A 22,619-nucleotide genomic window follows, 5' to 3' on the forward strand; every position below is an offset into this window, starting at 1 on the left:
ATTTTTATTTTACCTCAATTACTCCTTTGGAAAAACAGGTCTTTATCCTGTGTCTGTGTATGAGAATAAATCACACAGACTCCATTTTCTTCATGGTGGAAAAAGCCCATTCTTTATTCACAAAACTCCTTTTTATGCAGTTTTACAGATCTGGTGTGGGACTCCAGTTGGTCAGGAGCTTTCTTGCCAATTACTTTATTGCTCAGTAATAAATTGTTATTCTGTATTGACTGGTCACTCAAATCCCCAGTGTGGATGTGCAGGAAAAGTTGCTTGTGAGAGATAGTTTTCATTTTTCTGTCTAAGGTGTAAAACCAGTTTATACAGGTGAAAGTTGTCTTTTACTCAGGAATAGATTGTTATGTTAATGAACTGCTCACACCAGGATTGCTTTCACACGGCAACCTGCACAGTGCCAGCTTGACAAGGCCAGCCACTGATTTTAGGAGAGCAGGCCTGACTTTATGAAGCTTTTCTTTATGATTTTTCTACCTCACTGCAACACCTTTGTCGAGGTGTCATGTTCAGCGCTGCAGGAAGGTGTGAACTCTTTGCTGGATGCTCTAAAAGGGAAGGGTGGGATCTTTCAACTGACTTCACTGTCCTCAGGTGTCTTTTTTAAGCTGGGTGTGGCAAATAGAAGAGAGCCCTGCAGGTGATGATTCCATGCCCAGGGAGTGCCTGATGTTCCCTGGGAGCCCCCCTGCACCTCTGGGGGCAGTGGGGATGGGTGGCTTAGCCCCACGCCCAGCTCAGCTCAGCAGAGCAGAAGAATTCACTCTCACCCTGAAGACACAAGCTCTCCACTCTGTGCAAAGTCAGTGGTAAAAAAGAGCTCCCAGGAAATTAATCAAGCCAGAATTTCAGGCAGAATTCAGCTCCCCTGAGCTTCCCAGTAACTCAGTTTCACCACACGTGCTGAGAATGCGTAGGAGCCTCCTCAGAGGTGTCCACTGAGGGAAAATCAGAGCCCCCGGTGCCTCTCTTTTCTTAAAGGCAGCTAAAACTCACTGCAGGTTCAAATGGTGACAAAAGGACAGAGCTGGGGCTGCTGGAAGGATGTGCCCCTGCTGGAACTGCTGTCCTGCATCCTGCTGGAAGGATGGGCTCCTTTTGGGAGATGCTGTCCTGCTGGAAGGATGGGCTCCTTTTGGGAGATTGCATCCTGCTGGAAGGATGGGCTCCTTCTGCTGGAGAAACCTTGGCAGGTGGGATGGAAGCTCAAATGGGAACATCTTCCTGTGCCTGGCTGAAAGTCCTCTACTGCAGAGATTTCACCATGATAAAAAGGAGCAGAAATACAGCAGGAAGGAACGAGAACTGGTATTTTGGGGAAGAGGGGGGATAATCGTAGCAGAAATTGTGGAGATGTATATTTAAATTGAAGTATCTTGATACAGATCTGTGAGTAAGTGAGGGGATGGTATAGAAAAGGGGTGAAAACCTAGCAAGAGCTGTTTTTTTCATCTGATTTGGTATTCTCAACAGTGGCAGCTGATGTTTGAAAGCATTTGCATTGCATCTGTCCTTAATGTTCACGAGGAGATAACAGAGGCAGAGGGATCTGATCAAAGCACAGCCCTGTGCCTCTTATTCTGAAAGCAGCAAAATATTCCAGGAAAAAAAAAAAAAAAAAAAAAAAAAAAAAAAAGAAAGAAAGCTCAGGCAGGTGTATAGAAGCAAATTCACAGCAGATATGTGATGGCTCAGAGGAGATAGTGCAGAGGAAAACGGGAAAATGGGAGCTCTGGCTTTCAGCTTTCTGGTCAGGTTGGATATTTCCACTCTCTTTCCACTTAGTTAGAAGTGTTTGTCCATCTCTTGCAGGTGAGAGATGCCTGTAAACAAATCAGTGAGGGGAAAGGAAGAGGGGACATGTCCCTGCATTTAGAGTGGGACATCACCAGCACAGGCTGGGTGTGTTTACAGCCCTTTAGGGAAGCAAAGATGACAGGCAGGTGATAGTGATCTGTGATTCCTTTTCCCAGCAAGTCCATCTTGTACCCCTGAACAACTTCTCAAGGATTTCTGGGTAAAGAAATGGAGGAAAGACCAGTTCAGTTCTAAATTGACATCTTAAGAGTCTAAACTATATTGATGTTTTCAGTACAGATGGGGGTTTCACACTGGATATTTCCTGTATGGTTTCTCTTTCAGGATAAATACCAAATTGCCCACCAAAGTTCAAAGATGAAGCAGTTTGATGTTTTGGCCTCATGAGTTTGGTAACAGATTTAATTTGTTTATCCCCAACACCGTGGATAAAAGGCAAAATTTAAAGAATAATTCAGAGAATTCAAAGTCAGTGAAACTAAAACTTATTAATGAGGCAATTGTCCTTGCTTTGGCAAAAACTTGCTTTGTCTGTGGAAGGGACTCTTGTTTTCTGAGCTTGTCAGGAGCTGCAGGGCTGAGTGAAAGGAGATGACACCACCCCAGGCACTTAAATGTTTTCTTTCCAGGCTGCTGAAGCTGAGAAAGATTAGACTGGTGCCAAGAATGAAGCACAGTATGGAGAGCCAAGGGGCATCACTTCATTTCCCAGCCCTGAGACAATTTTGTCCAGCTGTCTCAGGCAAATCACTGAATGCCTGTGTCTGTTTTCCCCTCTGCAGGTTTGCAGGAGTGCTTTTCCACCTTCTTGTGGTGCTTGGATTTCTGGAGATCTTAACAGGACCAGGGTAAAGTATACCATCTAGAAAACTTATTTTAATTAACGTCACTTCATCAATAAGGGCCATGAGGAAATATCATGGCCTCAGGAGATTTCTGGTGCTTTATTCCTCAGAATATTCCAACTGTGCTTTATTCCTCAGAACCTGTTGACAAATTTTAGATGGAAAGGTGCAACTTGACTGAAATCAAGGGAGCTTTCCCAAGAACTGATTTAGTCAAATTGTTTAAAAATGAGATACTTTGGGAGTGGTGACTGAGAGATTAGGGAATATCGTGAAAATCAGATCCAAGGCACACAGCACAGGGCTCCTGAAATGATATTTCACCTGAGAGTGGAGGGGAGACCTCCACCTGATTACCTGAGGGCTGAAAGCCTGAGCTTGGTTGGCATCAACAGGAATTTGAGTTCAAAGGATCCCTGCCCTGAGGGTGGTGTAGAATTGTGCTGTGGTGAAAAATCGAATCTACAACATCTGCTGTCTTTTTCTACCTTTTTGCTTTGTCCCAAGATTCCTGAATCTAAAAATGCCTCCTCGGGAGGGGGAGCAGGAGAAACAACCAATGTTTCCAAACAAGCCACTTCTGGTTCTGCCTCACCTTTTGAAATGGTGTCAGCATGGTTTCTTGTCACAGACATATTTTATGAAAAGTCCTTTTCCCAGGATCTTTTCTCCTGAGAAGCTGGGAAACTCCAGCTTCTCCACGTTTTGCTGCTTTGGAATGTGATTTGGAGCGTTGTTTACCCAGCATGTGAAATTGTTTTTGCTTGGTGACCAACGACAGCCACCTGTGTCGAGGCTGTGAGCAGTCACAAGATTTTGTTATTCATTCCATTCCTTTCCTTTCCTGCTTTCTGATGGATCCTTTCTCTCTATTCTTTTAGTGTAGTTTTAGTACAGCATTTTAATATAATATATATCATAATATATTAAATCAGCCTTCTAAAAGATGGAGCCAAGATTCTCATCTCTTCCCTCGTCCTGGCACCTCAAACACAACCATAGTTTCTGTCCCTCCCTGTCTGTCTCCAAGCAGGGAGCTCAGGAGTGTGTGCTGCAGGTGGAATTCCCTCTGGCAAAGCCAGCCAAGCTCCCAGGGATGTTTAACAAGGCTCTGGAGCCCAGGGGCTGTGGAGCTGGCCGCTGTGACAGCAATTTCTGAGCTGTGAGTAGAGCTCTGTGCTGACGGTATCGATCCCAAAGCACCAGCAGGGCTGCTGCTCATTGGCATTCTCGTTGGCAGCGTGTCATGGGAGCTCCATCCATGGCAAAAGTGAGATGTATTAACAGCAGACTTGTCAGGGGTGTCTGCACTGCCATCCAGCTCGGCAGGCTCCACTGGGATCAGCACTGCCCGGTGTCCTGGGCATTTCGGGCTGTCCTTGAGCTGGCTTGTACTCTAATCTGCATGGAATCATCCCAAATGTTTCCTTGCTTGCCTGGAAGAGCAGTCACAGCTCTTCCAACCTTGTCAAAGAGGTTTTACAGAGACTTCTGTGAGGCAGGGAGAAGTTTGAGAAGAGGATCCGTGTTCACCCCTGGAAGAATTTCCTACCAAGGTCATTGAGACAGAAACCAAGAAAGAAAGGATAAAGTTGAGGTGTTGGGGCTGGGCTGACTCAATGATCTTTAAGGTCTCTTCCAACCTGGCCATTCTGTGAATTCTGTGAATAAATAAGAGAAACCTGCCTGTACAAAGAGCACTTTGTCTTTCCTGACCAATGAGTAAAGTGTAAACTCATGAGTTTTGTAAGAATGCATAAAAAGCATGCATGCTAGAATAAAAGCAGGTTTGAAGCCTTCTGGAAATGGAGTGTGTAGCTTTGTATTGTGGCCATCTCAGCTCTGACACCACCAGCCATTTCTGGCCATCCATTTCCCAGCTCACACCTGCGAGGGCTCCAGCCTTGTTCCCACAAGGAAATGGGGACAGAACCTTTGGGTTGGGGTCAGCTGCAGCTCCTGGGCTGGCACTGCCTGCCTTGGCAAAGTAGGGCAGGGCTCTGGCTGCTCTGCTGCCAGCAAAGGCAGGAAATTAAATGAAATTAAATAAATTAATTCCAAAGTCTTTTTGAACACCTTGTGGGGCTGGCACTCTCCCTCGTCTCCCTGCAATAAGGAAAGTCTTTAACTTTCTTAATTGCTTCCATTTTTTTTCTCCTTGATGGTGACATTTCTTCCCCAGGTGGCTCCAATGGTGGTTCATTTATCATTTTTTTTCCTTTCCCAAGCCCATGTGACTTTGTTTTCCTTAATTTTATTTAATTGATTATAACTAATTGACTCTGGCTTCAGGGAATTGAGGTTTCTGAGCCTGATCTTAATTTATTTTTGGTGAAGTCTTTTTCTTCCAATCTGGGCCTGAGCTACAAAGTTATAATTTTAATAAGAAAAAGGTGCTGAATGGGGAGATGCCTTACCCCAGGCTCAGTCTGTGGCCTTGGAAAATACTGGAAACTTACCTTAATATCCATTAACTCTTCTGTCTGCTTTTAATGTCACCACGCCTTGGATGCAAGCACAGCCAGGTCTGTGAATCAGGCTTTGAGATTTTATCTACATAAACATTTCTTTTTCCTTTCCTTTCCTTTCTGGAGCATGCATATGTTGTATTGAAATCTAGGAACAAGGCACAGTCACTTACTCCAAGGCTTCATCTCCACAGCACAATAGCAGTTTTGCTCTTTTGAAAGGGAAGGAAAACATATTTCCTTGGCAGTGAAAAGAATTTCAGTTCAATCTCCAGCATGTGGATAATTATATTTATTTTCTTGTGTAAAATACTTGCAGATTCTCGAGAGAAAATATTGTGTATTTAAGAGATGCATTTAAAAACACTGTGTTTTTTTTGCATTATGATGATACCAGAGCATCCCAGGAGGATTTTGTGGTGACAGAGAATTTCTGGATGTGCTCTTCATGTTTGGATGCTTCCCCTCCACCCACAACCTCTGCCACATCTTCTGCTCTGGGTTTTAGATGACTCCAAGTCATCCTTTGATTCTGAACAGATCTTGATGGGACTAAAAAAGCAAAGCTCTTTATTATTTTTGCTTCTTATTTATCTTGATGGAGCTGCCAGCAAAGCTATTTCTTATTTTTGCCATGTTGTGGTTTGTGTGCATGAACCCAAAGGGGTGAGGGGCATTTCTCAGTGGCACAGCCCCCTTTCCATCCCATGCCTCCCTCTCTGCTGCTGGTGATCATCACAGGATCCTCTGCAGGTTAAGAACAAACTGTGCTACACGTGAAAGCCAAGGGAATCTTCATTTTGTTGTATTTTATTTTATTGTATTTTATTTTATTTTGTCTTGGTCCAGACGTTGTGCTTTGCCCAAGAGCACCATCTTCTGGCTCTCCATTTCTGGGAGCTGAGCTGAATTCTGCTGCAGGGGAAGGTGGTGAGGGGAAGTGAAAGCTGCTAAAGCTGTGCCTGGTGGGACATTTGCTGCCATTTCCTATTTTAAAACTCCAAAGCTCTCTCTGAACCATCTTCACTTGCTTTTCTTCAGAATTCCTTGCAATTCTTGGCTGACTTTGGACACTTCTCTGCATGGTGCTGCTATTCCTGATGTCCTTGCAGTGAGTTCCCACTTCTGGCTCTTATGTGGTTGCTCTGGCTTGGTTTTATTCCTCAGAGCTGCTTTCTGACCACTAAAATCAGGGTATCGTGACCAGAAACACCTCAAGAAGAAATTCTCTTAAGAGCTCATTTTGATCCCATATGTTATTATATCACTGATGTAAGATTTGTGAGAGATTTTTGGATGGAATTGATGCTGGTTCAGGCCAAGAGAAACATTATTAAAAGCCTGTCTTTAAAACTGAATGGATATAAGGATTATTTCCAGAATAATCTCTTTTGAATCAATGTCTCTTTTACAGCAAAACCAGGTGGGAACCAGGTGTGAAAAGGGCCCAATTAACAATCAGGACAGAATAAAATTTAAATTCATTTCAGCTCATAGATGCACTCTTTTCCCAGGAAATAATTAAAACTTTTTTTTTCTCTTGTTCCATCACAAAGTGAAAAATAAAGCCACAACTGGAAGGCAGTTCATCACCAAACTCCAATCACTTGTTTGGTGTCTGGGGGAGAAGAGGAGCAGGGATCTATCAGATATCTCCCAGCCTTGTGTTCTAACTAATAACCCAACAATTCCCTGCGGGATGGAGATGCTTTGCACTGTTTTGCTGTTTCATGACTCATTGAAACCAGGGGAGATTTCCCTTCCTGGGAGAAACTTTGGGATTGCAAGGGTGGTTAAGCACGGAAGAGATTTCCTTGGGGGTGGTGAAGTCTTTTCCCTCAGAGGCTTTGAGAAGAGATGAGAGAAACATCTGCCAAGGGCAGCTTGTGAAGCTGAGGCTGCCCGGGGCAGGGAGAGGGACTGGGTGACCCTTGAGGCTCCTGGCAGCCCCGTTTTGGAGATTAACCCTCAGAGGGAGCACACACACCTTGTGCTGCCCTGGGCTGGGCCAGGAACACCATCTGGGCTGCTTGAGCAAAGCCAGCAGAGCCTTTGATTATGGCAGAGATTGGGATTTGATTGGAAGGACATGTCCGTGTGTGGATGTGCTGCATGAGTTGCAAATCTGTTATTTACAGCAGACACAGGGCCTTTCTTAATTTCTTTTCTTTTTCTTAATTTCTTTATTTTCTTTTCTTCATTTTCTTTTCTTCATTTTCTTGCTTTTTGAGCCAATCCAGTCTGGTCCCTGTGTGACAGGATCTGGCAGCTCCGTGCTGATCCCAGACCTGTGTGAAAGCCACGAGCAGAAGTTTAAAATTGTGATGTTTTGGTTCATTTTAGCAAATATCCTCTTGAGACACTGAAGCTGCAGGATAAATTTTCCTGCAAAACCTCCTAATATGCTTCAGTTCACTCATCCCCTACTCAACATTTCCACATGTAAGTGTGGAAAAAAAGATAATTCCAGCTGGCAACATTTGGGTCTGAAGGTTGAGCATCCACCAGCAGGATCCGGGCTGAGATCAGTGGAAGAGCTCACCTCAGTTTCATAATGGTGGAAATATATCTCAGTTTAAAGAGACAGCAGTGGCTTAGTTAAATTCATGTTTGGATCCTGAACATCCCAGAAGCCCTGGAGATATTTGGAAATAGATTTAGCCTACACCAGACCCCTGAAGTGTGTGAATATTGAGGGGGGTTTGACCCCCTTTTGTTTCACCATCTTGAAATACCTTTCCCTATTAATTTTTCTTCAGGGTGCCAAGGATTTTGAGAGATATGGAGTTACTGGTAAAAGAGAGGTAAAACAAGGATTTTTGTCTGGATGTCACACAGCCTGGAGGCCTCAGGAAATTAAATTATGGCAGGGAGTAGCTTGTCTGTCTTGCCTTGGAGGCAGGGTGAAGGACCATGGGTGACCTCTGTCCTTACAGATCTGCTGCTTCTCTCAGCATCATTTCCAACTGTGCAATTCTATGGCAAAAGTACACGTGTTCCTCGTGATGAGGGTGTTTACAAGAGCAGCATTTGTGATGTTTTTAAACCTGAGATTATTTAGTCTTCTAATTTTAGAGCTGTTCCATTCTCTCTTCCATGCAAACCTGGTGTTAGCAATTGTAAATTGGCTCCAGCTTCAACTCAGAGAATTTAAAACAGTATGAAACTGATTTTTTAAAGTAAGGAATTATTCTTTTCCTCTCTGTTGCCTTTCATGCAGACATATTCTGCACTATGGGCAGTAAGCACATCAGAGATTAAAGCTCCTCAAAAGGTCCCAGCTTCCACCTGGAGGAAATTTGGGGAAATACAAAAGGGAACACATGAAGTAATGGTTTTGTCAGGAAAATTAATCCACAAACACCAGAGGTTTATGTCCAAAAAGGAGACAGAGGAGTCCTTTGACTTTATTCAAATAAAGGGAGAGGCCATGGGGCATTCCCCTGGGGTCTCTCCAATTTTTGGAGGGCTCAGCCTCCTTTTTATCCCAATTTCCCACATTTCCCTTTCTCTTTCCCCACTGGCTGAGGTACTTGAGTGGTACAGACTTCCCAGAACACCTGATACCAAACATTCCCCTCTAATGTATAACCCTCCTTTTCATTTTTAATTCTTACAGAATGCTGGGGTTTTTCCTCCCCATTGTTTCTTTCAATATCCAGTTCCACTTCTCAGCAAACCTACAATTTATTTGTAAAAGCAAATATCTTTTTCCATTCACCAATCAGTGGAATCCTTCCCATTGTTTCTTTTACCTCCCAGTGCTGGTTTTACCTCCCAGCAGACCCACAGCTTGTTTGGAAAGACAAATCCCCCATTCCTCTCAGTTTCAGCCAGCAGGCTCATAAAGTGGGGCAGTGTTGGTGTGACTGACAGCCTGCACTGGGTTTGGTGGGAGTGGGGAGCTCTGGCCATCAATAAAAGTCAACAGTGCAGCTCTGGGCTGTGTCCCTGTGGAGCAGGGAGGAATTCCATGTGGGAGCTGCTGTGTTGTATTTGCTGGAACCCCCGTGGCAGGAAGGAATGATGGATCTGACTCCATGTTCTTAGAAGGCTGATTTATTATTTTATGATTACATTATATTAAAGAATGCTATACTAAACTATTCTAAAGAATACAGAAAGGATACAGACAGAATGCTAAAAAAGTAGTGAAAACTCATGACTCTCTCCAGAGTCTGACACAGCTTGGCCCCAGTTGGCCAAAGAGTGAGAACAACTCACAGCAGAATGCAATGAAACAATCACCTGTGGGTAAACAATCTCCAAACCCATTCCAATGAGCACAACACAGGAGAAGCAAATGAGATAAGAATTGTTTTCCTTTTTCTCTGAGGCTTCTCAGCTTCCCAGGGGAAAAATCCTGGGCGAAGGGATTTTCCAGAGAATGTGAGTGCTACACTGCTGCTGTCAGCATTCTCCTGCTGCACGTCTGTGCAGGAGCTGGGGACTCAGACACAGGTTAAAGGCTCGCTGCAGAATGTCAGATCTCTGCTCTGTGTTTGTCCTTCTGCCAAAACATTTCGTGCTGGGGAAAGCTCTCAGCTCCTAGTGCTGCAGAAATGTGTCTTCTGTAGTACAGCTGCTCTGGGAGATTCCTCTTCCTCTTGTTTTCTCACCAGTCTCTCTCAGATCTTGTTTTTAATGAGGTTTCCTGCTCCAGAGAGCTACCACAGAAGGCCATTGGTCTGAACCTCTTCACTCCAGAAGAATGCATGAATAATTCAAGCCCATTAGCATTCATCCACCTCCCACTGAGGCTGTTGCCCAAACCAACTTACTCCTATCCTTTTAACTACTTATTCCTCCCTAACTACCTTTTTTTTCTCCTCTTCTTTTTCTCTTTTTCACTCTACCTCCCTCTCTTACTGGAAACACCACTTCTGCTCCACCTGCCTGTTCCATCGGGCTCCACAAGGAATGCTGGCTGCTGCTCTGGGGACCTTGTGGGACTGAGCCACCAACAGAGCCAGGTTACTGCTCAGCAGGCCAGCTCTGAGCCCTGCTTTAAGCTCAGAAGTGATTTTGGCAAGGGGGATTTCTCAGCAGTGTTGTCCCTGCCTCTGCATTGTAAACCCCACAGCAGCAGGACAGCGGGAGCAGCTCAGGGAGCTTCCCCTCAGAAAGCACTGAAAACACATAAAACAAATACTGCTGGTCAAGCCTTCTGGCTGGTTAGCCCCCTCTGCTGTGGGACAAGAACATGTTGTCATCCTGAGCAGGGAAGCTCTGAACTTAAGAGAAGCTGGTAATGGGAGACATTTCTCTGTTTCTGGTCAATTTCTGAAGAGTTCATTGTCAATTATTGCTTTGCTCTGGCAAACCATTTATTTTTTAGCAGTCTGCAGTGCTGAGAACATGCAAAAGCCATTTCTGACTTTCTGGTGAGGATGTTTCCATTTCTGACACATCAGTGGAGAACCTTTGGCTCTGTTTCTTGCCTTCACCAGCCCCTGTGCCCCTCACTCCACAGCAAACCTGCCTGCCCACACTTTTTCCTTTTTCTCCCTTTTCACCTTCCTGTCTCATGGTTTTCATTTTCCTGAAACAAACCCTGCAAAGATAAAGCAGGCAGGAACAGCAGCTTTTGCCTGGGTGGGTCAGGGGAAAGCAGAGCTTTGCCATGGCTGTGGCACAGGGCTGGCAGTGCTGCCAGCTCTCCTGACTTTGGCAGTGACTTCCTGAGTGACTTTATCCTGCAGGGACCCCAATTAGCAGCACTTCAGTCCAAGGGGATTAGCTCCACTGCTAAATTCCTGTCATGTACCCTCTGAAAGGCCAGCCCCAGCCTGTCCTTGCTGGATTGGGTATGAATGGGCACAGGAAAGGTGAACTATTCTGTATTCTATTACTTATCCCCTTGGGCAGTGCAGTCTTCCCCTGTAAAGTTGAACTTTAAATATGATAGTTATTAAGGCCTGTCCAGGTTTGAGATTTAGCTCATATAAATTCTGACAGGAACAAATGACTCTAAATTGTGACCAAATCTTTCTTTCTCCCCATTCCCTTGCCCTTCCAGGTCTGCTGCTCAAAGAGGAAAGTGAATCAGAACACCTCGGGAAGATAAACAGCTGCTTTAAAACAAAGTTATCCAGATCTCTCCCTAATAGAAAAATTTACTGCAACGTGCCATGCTGCAGCTGAAAGCAAGATGTTTGTGACAGATCCTTTTCTACTTGAAATTGGCTTTTAAAGCAGGTAGCAAGTGGAGGGGAGTGGAGCATGGCAAGCTGCACGCAGAGCTCAGGGGGACATGCCGGAATTCAGTTTCCTGGGTCAAAGCTCCATCAGATAACACAAAAAATGTTGATGGAAAAGCAGGCAGACCAAGGCAGATCAGTGAAACGTGGTGGGAAGCAGCTGGGTCTGGGAATTAGGACACCAGTCAGGAGGGACTGTGGGAATTATTTCTGCTTGTGCTGTTGAAGGACAGAGCATTCCCCACTTGCTCTGCCCCAGCTTTTTCTTTTCCCCGTTCATGCCAAAGAACAGCAGCTCTGGGCACTGCAAAATGGGATTAGTGTAAGGTCTGGCTTGGCTCAGAGAACTGCAGTGGCCATTGAGAACAAGGGCAGGGCTGGCAGTGTGATTTTTGGGGTGGCAGGGGCAGGGCTGGCAGTGAGAATTTTGGGGTGGGAGGGTCAGACACCAGCCCAGCCCATGCCAGCCCTGCTCCTGGCAGCAGGCAGCAGGGCCAGGCTCAGTGGCCAGGCTGGGGCTCTCAGCAGCCCCAGCTTTGCCCCTGCCTGGCCCTGCAGAGCTCATTCAGCTCAATTAAATGAGCTCAGAGAGATCTCTTCTGTTCCATAGCTGCAGCTTTCTTACATTTTCCAGGGCTGTTTTCAAGGGCTGTGCGTTCAGCTCTGATCTCACCGGGCATCTGCAGGCACGCTCAGGAAAGAACTCAACACAATTTCAGCAAGGTTGAAACCACAAAGTGTCCTTTGACTCAAGATGATGGTGCTCTGCCAGGCTGCCCAGGTCTGCTCCAAGCAATGAGCCCTGTAAAAACCCTGGGTGATGCTGCAGAGGGGAGAGAATAAAACCAGCCCATGCTGCACCAAGTGATAAAACCTCCTGCACATGGTTACACTGCTATCGTTTGCCCTTATAGTGCCTTTCACAGAGGATCTGGAGACATTTTCCAGGCGTTAGTTAATTAATCTCCATAACATCCCTGTGAATTAGGTGACTTATCTACTATTTTACAGACATGTGAGCTGAGGCGAGTGGAGGTTAAGTGTCTTCCCCGAAGTTAAACAGTGAATTAGAGGGAAATGCTGAGAGGGAAATGAAGGGCCAGAGCTCTGTCTAACAGCCCTGCTCTCTCACCAGCACCGTGGAAAGCTGCCTTCCCTCTACACCCTGTCCTGCTGGACAGGAAAGTGGTGAAGTTCAAATATTTCTTGCAAAACATCAGCTCATTAGCAAGTGTTTTACCTGTAATTTCAACTCCTGACATGGACTCGTGGGTATCAAGTGGTAGATGTGCTGTGCAAAACAGTGATTTCTTATTTAAGGCCAATTAAATCTTGCTCACGAGGGAATAAAACTGAGTTTAAAGACACCAACTGCATGTGTGTATTCTGACATGAAAGCATTAACACCTCAAACTGAAATGTATATATATTTTTTGAAAGGCTTCCACGTTTGCCAGTATAGGCTCTCTTGTTCCTGAGAGAAATTGATTTCCTACAAATGTTCAGCAGGATTTTTTTATTATACTTCCCCCCACTCCATCAGAAGAAGGAATTACTGATTTGCTTCATATCTCAGCAGACATTCTGGAAGTCTGAGAACACATGGTTTAGATTTGCAACTCCTGACAAGCTGGGGAAAGGAAATAAGTATTCAATACCTGTCCCACAGGGTATTGCCTGTCCAGATCAATAAATGCAACAGGAAGGGCAGCACTCTGGTACAGAGTTGCAGTTAGAGTTGCCACCTGCTTTTTGGCAAGTCCTACATTTACTGGCATAAAGCCCACTCATCTTTGAAATGCTCCAGCTGCTGCTGCTCCATTCTATTTTAATAAGGTGTTTAAAAAGCCCCAGCTGTTTCTGAAGAAGCAGCTCAAAGGAGGTGATCAATCTGACAGGCACAACGTGAGCGTGGGCCTCACAAACACTCCATTGTGGCTCTGGTGATTAATATTGACACGCTGGATTTGGCAGCTCTGATGGAAGCAATCTACTGCCAGATGGTGGGAGAATGGAGAGGGACTGGAAGGGAAGGCAGAGGGATCCTCCACCTGCAAATCCACCCTCAGTGGCACCCAGGGAGGGTGGAGAGGCACATCCAGCTCCTGCATCCCAACTTTTGTCCATGGCAAAGCCAGGAGAGGTCATCAGTTCCGCCCCCACTAGGGAGAAAAGCATCCATGGCCTCGCTCCAACCCACAACAAATTACCTTTGTTCTCCCAATTAATTTAGCCTTCTGCTCAGTGTGTGGCACGTGTGTAATTAGCTCCAGAAAGGCAGAAATGTTATTTCAAAAAACTGTTTGAAATGTCCCAAAGAGGCATTGCAGCAGGCTTTACCCAGTGCTCCTCTATCTCCATTCCCACTCTAATTACCAACGAGCCTCCTTCTTTAATACTGTTTTATGGAGCTCTTATTTTCTTCCCTGTTGCTATTAGAAAGTTGCTGATGTGGAAAAAAAAAAAAGGGGGGGGAAAGTGGCATGAGAAGAATCATGGCAGACTGAGCTCACTTTGAAAAATCCCTATTCAAAACTGAAGTGGAGGCTTGGGTTTTGTTTTTGTTGGTTGTTTGTTTTTTTTTAGCATGAAACCCCAAAACCCTGAGGGACAGGGGTGAATTCTCAGCAGAAGAACATTGACTCTGCCATTCTTTCCTGGCTTTGCTTGGAAAAATAGGAGCAGCATGATGGGTGGAACATCATCTCCCTTGATCACTTGTTCTGTCAGGAGACAGTGCGGGTATAAAAGTACAAGATAAATTTGATTTTCACTGTAATCAGAAATTGTACTCCTCCCGTGTTTGTCAGACAAAGTTTGAAATTCTAGTGGATATAGGAAGGCAGAAGGCTGTTATCATCCAGAAGTGAGATAACAGTGTGATCTGTGGCTTTCCTCTATGCATTCCCTGTCTTACCACCCCTGGAGTTATGGGTCTTTAATATTCCAAGCTGTCACCTGAGCTGGGAGGAGGAGATCAGCCACACACCCATCCATCCCACCCCACTCATGTGCCAGCCCTCCAGAATAAAGGATTTATTCCCTCACACCCTTCTGATTCTGCCTCGTGGAAGTGAGTTGGTTTTGATTTGTGCTGGGATAATAAAATACAAGAGGATTTTTAATTTTTTTTTTTTTCAGAGGAACAAAAAGATGATACAGGTTCTTGATTTGCTTGGAAAGAATCTTGAAGCTGTCCTTGCTGAAAGAAGCATTCTCTGTCTATTTTTGTAGGACAAAGGGGGCCAGAAATGCTGCTCCCATTTTGGTCACCAACACAACCTCATTGCTGAGCTTCTGACTAATACTTAAATCACCAAATTTGCAGTAAGCAAAATCCCTTCTATTGTTGTCTTTATCCACAGCTGATGTTCAGCCTAGTCCTGGCTTGGAGCTCTGCTGTAAAGGATCCCGTTCTGCTCACTTTTAACACCAGGGGGAATTTGGCTGCAGTCTGACCCCAAAATGCAGCACAGGGCATATCCACAGGGCTGCTTCCAGTGAAATGTGTCTGTCTGCCTCTTCTAGACCGAGGCCAGAGGGTCACTGCCCTCAGCAAAGACAGCTGGGAAAAGGGAAGGACACCACGAGGAGACTGGCTGGAAACAGAAGGGTCGTGTCTTCATTTGTTTAATTATATAATTAAACAAAGTGCAAGGAGAATGTGAGAGGTGTCACTTCACCCAGAGAGGGTCACCTCTGACGCAGCCAGAGAGCAGCCAGCACAGCCTGGAGGACAGTTCACTGCTGGCACTGACAGGAGCAGGGGGTCAGGACATGAATGAACGACACCACAGCCCAATTCCCACTTCTCAGGAATCTGGGGAGGCAGATTGTCCATGCCCAGCCTACAGCTGGGCTGTGGAGCCTGGAAGCCACCCTGGCTCCTGCCATCTGCTGAGGCCATCAGAGACCTGACTCCAGGGGAGCTGAGCACCTAATGGGCACCAGGAGCAGATCTGAGCACCAGGAGCAGGGATCTGAGCATCTCATGAGCACCAGGAGCAGGGATCTGAGCAACTAATGAACATCAGGAGCAGGGATCTGAGCATCCCATGAGCACAAGGAGCAGGGATCTGAGCACCAGGAGTGGATCTGAGCACCAGGAGCAGGGGTCTGAACACCAAGAGCAGGGATCTGAGCATCCCATGAGCACCAGGAGCAGGGATCTGAGCACCTAATGAGCATCAGGAGCAGATCTGAGCACCTGATGAGCATCAGGAGCAGATCTGAGCACTAGGAGCAGGGGTCTGAACACCAAGAGCAGGGATCTGAGCATCCCATGAGCACCAGGAGCAGGGATTTCAGCACCAGGAGCAGGGATCTGAGCATTCCATGAGCACCAGGAGCAGGGATCTGAGCACCAGGAGTGGATCTGAGCATCAGGAGCAGGGATCTGAGCATTCCATGAGCACCAGGAGCAGGGATCTCGGCTGTGCTTCAATTCCAGAGCTCCCTCAGCGCCGAGCTGCCTTCATTGCAGAGGGGACAGTGCCATCTACAGCCCCGACTCAGCCTGGCCGCGGGATTGTCTCAGAAACGAGAGAGGATCGGGTGCATTTATGGATTCACCCTGGTGCTGACAGCCCTTTCTGACCCTCCTGTGGGCTCTGGTGCTGAGCACACTGCCAGGAAATCATGGACAACAGCACAACAGCCACACAGGCAATTTAGGAGCCGCATTATCCCAGCCACTCTCCTCCGTGGTTTGGTGTCATTTTGAAGACTCTTTGACAGGGCTCATAGAAAATGCCAGATTTTTATCCAAATCACTGTTCTGCAGGTGTACAGCTCTTGGACTCTGAGTGATTTGCGAGTGATTCTTGCAGATATTGTGGCTGTAAAACTTCCCAGTTACAAACACACACAGATCACAGCTGTTCTGAGAGAGGAAGGGAACCCAGAATCTACTTGGTGGGCCAAAATCCCACAGCAAATGCAGATTGATTCTAAACTCAAACAAACACTGAGGCTTTCTATAGCTAATTAATGAAATAGTGCTGTCCTGGGTGTTTTTAAAGGCTGTACACACCTGTCATCCAAAGGAGAAATGGGTGAGATTTGCTCTGTTTGTGTAACCTGGGAGGTTTCTGAGAGTTTTTTTTTCATGGGAGAGGAAGTTTGGCTCTGTTTTGTTCCAAAATTCAGGGTTAGGTTGGGTCTGGCCCATGTGATCCATTCAGGAGAGAATCAATTCCAGCAGCTACACCTGAAAAGTGGCAAAACCAAGGCAATGGCTAAAGGAAATTTGTGTACTTTAAGTTTTCTCCCAAAAATCTGGACTAATTTCATTCTGAAGCTTCAGCTCTAGTAAGCTCCTGGAATAGAAATGTAGCACCAGTCTGCTCAGGAAAAAGAAAACCAAACATATTTCTGCTCCTGAACCTATAGAAATATCTCCTGTGTTAGCAAGGTTTTTGCCACTCAGTTGAAAATTCAGTTCTAGGCAGTGGAGCACAGTGGGAATCAAATCAGATCACACCACAATAGGAGGAGGATTTAATGTGGACATGAGTAAGATGGACTGATGTTTTAATAGCAAGAGATATTTGGGTGAAGATTAAAGGATTTTTAGTCGTGGATCCAAATTCTTTGGTTAAATAAAATTTCTAGCGACACTTGTATAACAATTCTGGGGAATTACACTCTGTGTGTTTAAAGTTTAACCTGCAGGATCCCCTACAAAGTACAAGAGCCATTTTTATCATAAAAAAGTTGACCTGCTTGAGCTCTTCTCACTGTTTCTGGTTTTTGACCTTGGCATGCAGCATCCAAAGCCCAAAGAATCACAGGATAAGCATCATCCTTGAGGATGGTTGGGCTGGAGTGCTCCAGGATCACAAACCCACTGGGATTTCTAGGACTGAGTATCTGTGAGAGTTAAACCAAACCTGTCAGACCTCACAGCAGAGTTATTCTCTGGAGCACACTGAGGGGCAGCTGACTTCTCCAGGTACTTTCTAGGGATTTTTCCTATTATTTTAAAGATAGAATTAGAGCAAACAAAGCAAACTCACCCTGCTGTGGTGAATTTGTGCCTACCAATTGCCCCCATAACAAATCCAATCAGTTTTTGAGTCGGCTGGCGTTGTGTGGCCACAGCTTTTCCCATCTTTAAAGGAAATCCCACATTTCTGCTGTGCTTTTAGTGCTTGTTCACCCATCACCTTGGAGCTGCAGATACTGTTTGCAGTACCCTGGGGTGCAGCATTTATCATCCCAGCCCTTGCAGCGAGGCCGTGTGCCCTGAACCCTCCCTCCCTCCAAGAGCTGAAACTCTCTGTTTATCTCCAAACAACAATTTTTCTACTCAGGCTCAGTTAATGCATGCTAACCTTAGTGTAAACATTTTTATTATTTTTTTCTCCTAGATAAACTCCCTCAGGAAAACTTTCTGCTTGATTTTTGAGGAGTTGCTCAGCTGTAATCGTGCAGAATTCTCAGGGTTTCAAGCCTCCTGCAGAGGTGTTCTGCCTGCTGATGACAGGCACTCAAGCTGCTCGTTTTGCTTGGGCAAGGCCACTTGAAGGACAGCTCTCTGCTTTTGCCATCCCTCCCCATCCTGCGCACGAGAAACTGCAGAACTTTTGCAAAATGTCACAGTCCCTGTGCTCAGCAAAGCTTCCTTGGAAAATACCTGGATTTTGCTCTCAAACCCACTTGTTTCTGTGGGTTTTGAGAGGCTGCTGTAGGGAGATATTTCCATCCATTTCTGAGACAAGCTGCAAATCAGTAAGAAAAAGACTAAGTGACAACAAAAATGAAAGCTTTCTGCCTTAAGAGTGAAGATTCATTATGTAAACCCCAGGAAGTCTTTCAGAGCGAATTTGGAGTTCGCAGTGAAAATAACTGCTCACTTAGTTCCTGCCTCCAAATTATCTGCTGCTTTTCACAGGAATCAGCCTTATGGAGCAGGGTTTGTGAGGCAGCCCTGCTGCAGACACAGAAAAGGGTGTTGTTGTGCCACTGTGGAGCTCACACATCACTTGTGCCTTGTCCTGTAAATCCCAGTGCAGTGCCAGTCCCTGTGCCACCTGAAAGGGGCACTGCCCCGTGGGTGCTGGCACTGAACTCACCTTCATGTTTGTTCCAAGGGGGAGAGATTTGTGTCTAATCCAGCTGGGAGAGAGCAGGGATTCACTGCCCCCATCTCCCTGGGCCTCACCTGTGGCAGGAATGAGGGATTTGTCTTTCCAAACAAGCTGTGGGTCTGCTGGGAGGTAAAACCAGCACTGGGAGGTAAAAGAAACAATGGGAAGCATTCCACTGATTGGAAAAATATATTTGCTTTTACAAATAAAACTGTAGGTTTGCTGAGAAGTGGAATTGGGTATTGAAAAATGAAAGAAACAATGGGGAGGAAAAACCCCAACATTCTGTAAGAATTAAAAATGAAAAGGAGGGTTATACATTAGAGGGGAATGTTTGGTATCAGGTGTTCTGGGAAGTCTGTACCTCTCAAGTACCTCAGCCAATGGGGAAAGAGAAAGGGAAATGTGGGAAATTGGGATAAAAAGGAGGCTGAGCCCTCCAAAAATTGGAGAGACCCCAGGGGAATGCCCCATGGCCTCTCCCTTTATTTGAATAAAGTCAAAGGACTCCTCTGTCTCCTTTTTGGACATAAACCTCTGGCGTTTGTGGATTAATTTTCCTGACACGTGTGGTGATCACAAATCCTCTGAACTGAGAGAGCCACAGCTCTCCCAGGATCTTCCTGAGAAGCTGTGAGAAAGCTCAGAGAAAGAATGAAAACAATTCTTATCTCAATCTCTGCAGCTGGCAGGCAATCTCTGTTTGTCAAAGATGCTCACAAGAAGGAGTTGTCCCTTCTTGACCAACAGGTGAGAGAAGATCCCTAAAGGCCAACCAGGTCTCAGGCCCACCATTGTTTCTACAACAAATGTGGATTTCTGATAAAAAAGTGCCTTTTCATGCTTTCTGATGATGGAGTCTCTGTATCACCTTTGTCCCTGATACCCCTTTGGTGATACTCACAGAAATATCCCTGTGAGGGAATTTGGGAAGGACAGGAACAGCTCCCCCTGCAAACAGGGGTGTGCTGCATCCCTCTGCTAGGCAAGGGCTGGGTCTGGGATGCTTGGGAATACAGATTTCAGTCTTAGACTGTGCTTATACACAAAGTGTCTGGGACAGGAAAAGGTAATGAATCACTTTATGGGCTTATTATTTTTAATAAATTTTAATTTATTTACCTACTAATTATTTAATTTTTTAAATTTTTTAACTTTTAAACTTAAAAGTAAATATATTAATTTAATTTAAATTTCAATTAAAATATAATTTTAAAAATTTAATTAATTAATTAATTAATTTGAATTAATTAAATAAATAAATAAATTTTTTGTAACTTTTTCAATTAAAATTTAATATTAAAAAAATTTTGAAGGGTCTGATGCCAGGGTTTCTGTCAGCAGCACACAGGCTGCTGGGGACAGATCAGCTTGAAGAGATTTCATTGATGCCTGACAACTTTTAACAGTCGTGACACCTCCATCCTCCCTGCAGAGCTCTGCATTCATCTGCTGCTGATGTTAAATAATCATTTTTTTCCAGGTATGAAACAGGGGGTTCCAGTGGGTAAAAGCAGCAGGAGAAGCCAGCGAGGTGAGAACATTTGGGGATTAAACATGGCTGAGAGAGATTTCAAATTCTAATCATGACTTTTTTCTGAAGTATTTGTTCTGCCCTATCAGCTAATACAGCAATGGTGCATGCATTAACATCCTGAAATTGAAACAGAGATCAAGGGTATAGGGTATAAATTGCTTTTGGAGCATAACATTAAATAATCAAACCACGCTGGAGCAGCCTCTGTGACAAGATGACTTACATTTTTGGTGCTGCTTTTTAAATGTGATTATGCATTTTAATTGTTTAACTTCAGCCTGTGGAGTAGTTTCAAAGATGTTTTAAAATAACTTATGGCATGAAAAGGCTCCTGGATTTTAAATATGCCTCGGGTTCAATAAATTTGTTTTTTGTTTTGTGTGATGTGTGAAGCAGTGACTTTGTTCAGCGCTTTCAAGGGGGTGGAGCAGGATTTTCTTAAACACTCTGGACTGACAAGGCTACAAATGTGTAAAGACAGTAGAAATTTCCATTCAGTTTGTTGTTTTGTTACTCTGGCAGAACACAGGGCTCCATAAATTTCATGTTTGGAAGAACAAGAATCTTCAAGGCCAGGCTGGATGGGGCTTGGAGCACCCTGGGATAGTGGAAGGTGTCCCTGCCCATGGCAGGGTTGGGATGAGCTTTAAGGTCCCTTCAACCCAAACCATCCTGGGATTCTGTGACTGTGACTCTGGGAAGAGCTCTGGGACACAAAGGGACTGTGGATAAACAGGAAAAGGTGACGGGTTTGTCTTCCCCACTCCTTCAGCCATTCACCTCATCCTCCCCTGCAGGAACCAGAGACAGGGAGCTGCTCCTCAAAAGAAAACACTTCTGTAAGAGAAACAAGTGAAATCAGAGAGTTTCATTCACTGGGAAATTCACATTCTCAGAGATGAAGGATTTGGTCTGAGGAGGAAAAGGCAAAACTGGAGGAGCTGTGCAGGTGGAACACCTGGAGCTGGAGATGGCAGGAGAGCAGGCAGGTGCTGTGCACAGGAATATTCTCATCCCAACAGCCCAGTTGGGATGAGAATATTCCTGTGCCACAGATGGCATTTGGGCCATTTGTGACACCACGAGTGACAGAGCACAGAGGGTGAGATCCTTCCTTTGGACACAAAAGGGTCAGCCACACTTGCCACATGCACACCCGCAGGTCTGGGGAAATTAATTAACTCCATCACTTCTCCAGCTGTTAATTCCTACAGGATTGGATCTCTCGAGCAAGGATTGCACAGCTCTGTAAACTGCAGGAACTTTTATATCTGTATCTAACTACAAGAACTTCATAAACAAAAATGTCAGCTCTGTAGCAAAACAATGTAAAAGAGCACATTCTATAATTACATGCACATTTTTCAGAGAGTCAATTCCTGGTTAACCTTTCTGATTTCAGAATGTTTATAAGAGGTAAAGTATCTATTCTCATGCTTTATTTTCCTAATTTAATTTCATTAACTCGGCATCAGAGTGAGGAAAAGCTATCTCAGCAAGAATTAGGTCTTTTCAAAACAGTGAGCCTTAAAGCCCAGGAGGTGATTTGTGCATGCTCTTCATTTTCTGAATTGTAATCCATCCTCAGTGCAATCCCCAGGTCCAGCAGCATGTGGCTCCTTGCAGCCCCAACCTCTGACCCCACATTAAAGGCAAGTGAGTAATTCATCTGAGCAGCGCTGCTCCTCGCAGTGGCTGTGCCACTAGAAGGCACTCTCTGCTAGAAAGTCGGGAAAAGAGAAGCTTTTCGTTAAATAATTCCATGTGGACACCTCCAGGATAACTGCAGACTCAGGTGTAACATCAGGGAAATGCTGGACAGAGGCTCTGGCTGTGGTTACAGCTGTTTGCCAGCCAAATTATAGAACAGACATTATTTCCCTTGAGAGGGCAGTGCCAAATGTATTTACAGTGTGAAGGACTGAATTCCACGAGCTTTGAGGTCTGGAGGAAGGGCCAGGGAGTGACTCCAGCACTTGCCCAGGGTTTGGAGGACAGGCAGGTGACATCTGATTTCCACAGGAACCTCTGGCAAGCCAATTCCCTGTGGCCCAGCCACCTGAGAATGATGCCTCAGGTTTTGGCTTTTCTATTTTTCACATTCTGTGCTAGAGTTCCTTTGAATAAATCCCTGCTTTATTCTTTAGCTCTGCCCAGCCTCTGCTGTAGCTCAGCCTTCCCAAGGTATCAGGGAAGGGATCCAAGGGGACTCCCCTGGGGGTGTTGAGAGAGTAAATCTAGAGGAGGACAGGAAACATCAGCTGGCACAAAGGCTCCCTGCCAAATCCAGAGTGCCAGAGGGGCAGGATGGAGTCCAACAATGCCCCTGTCCCACGGCAGGCAGTGACACTTGCCTGGCCCTGAGGGACCTGGGCTCACCCTGTGGCAAGGGACGCTCCAAAGCTGGCTCTGCCCGGGGTGAGTGTCACAGGTCAGTGTGTCACTGGCTCTCTCCAGCTTCATTAGTGCCTGCACCAGATGCTGTGGGCTGAAAGCTGCAGTCTTATTTACTATACATTGTCTTTAGGGCAGAGATTAAATGAAAAATCCTCTTAAGGATATCACAGTTCTGGATTGTTTATCAGTAGGCAGAAGTGTTTAAAACATGCATTTATTAGAATGCTGTTCCTCTGTCCAGAGTTACA

This window comes from Onychostruthus taczanowskii, unplaced genomic scaffold (genome assembly GCF_017590055.1).
Source record: "Onychostruthus taczanowskii isolate IOZ18803 unplaced genomic scaffold, ASM1759005v1 scaffold18, whole genome shotgun sequence".
NCBI lineage: Eukaryota > Metazoa > Chordata > Aves > Passeriformes > Passeridae > Onychostruthus > Onychostruthus taczanowskii.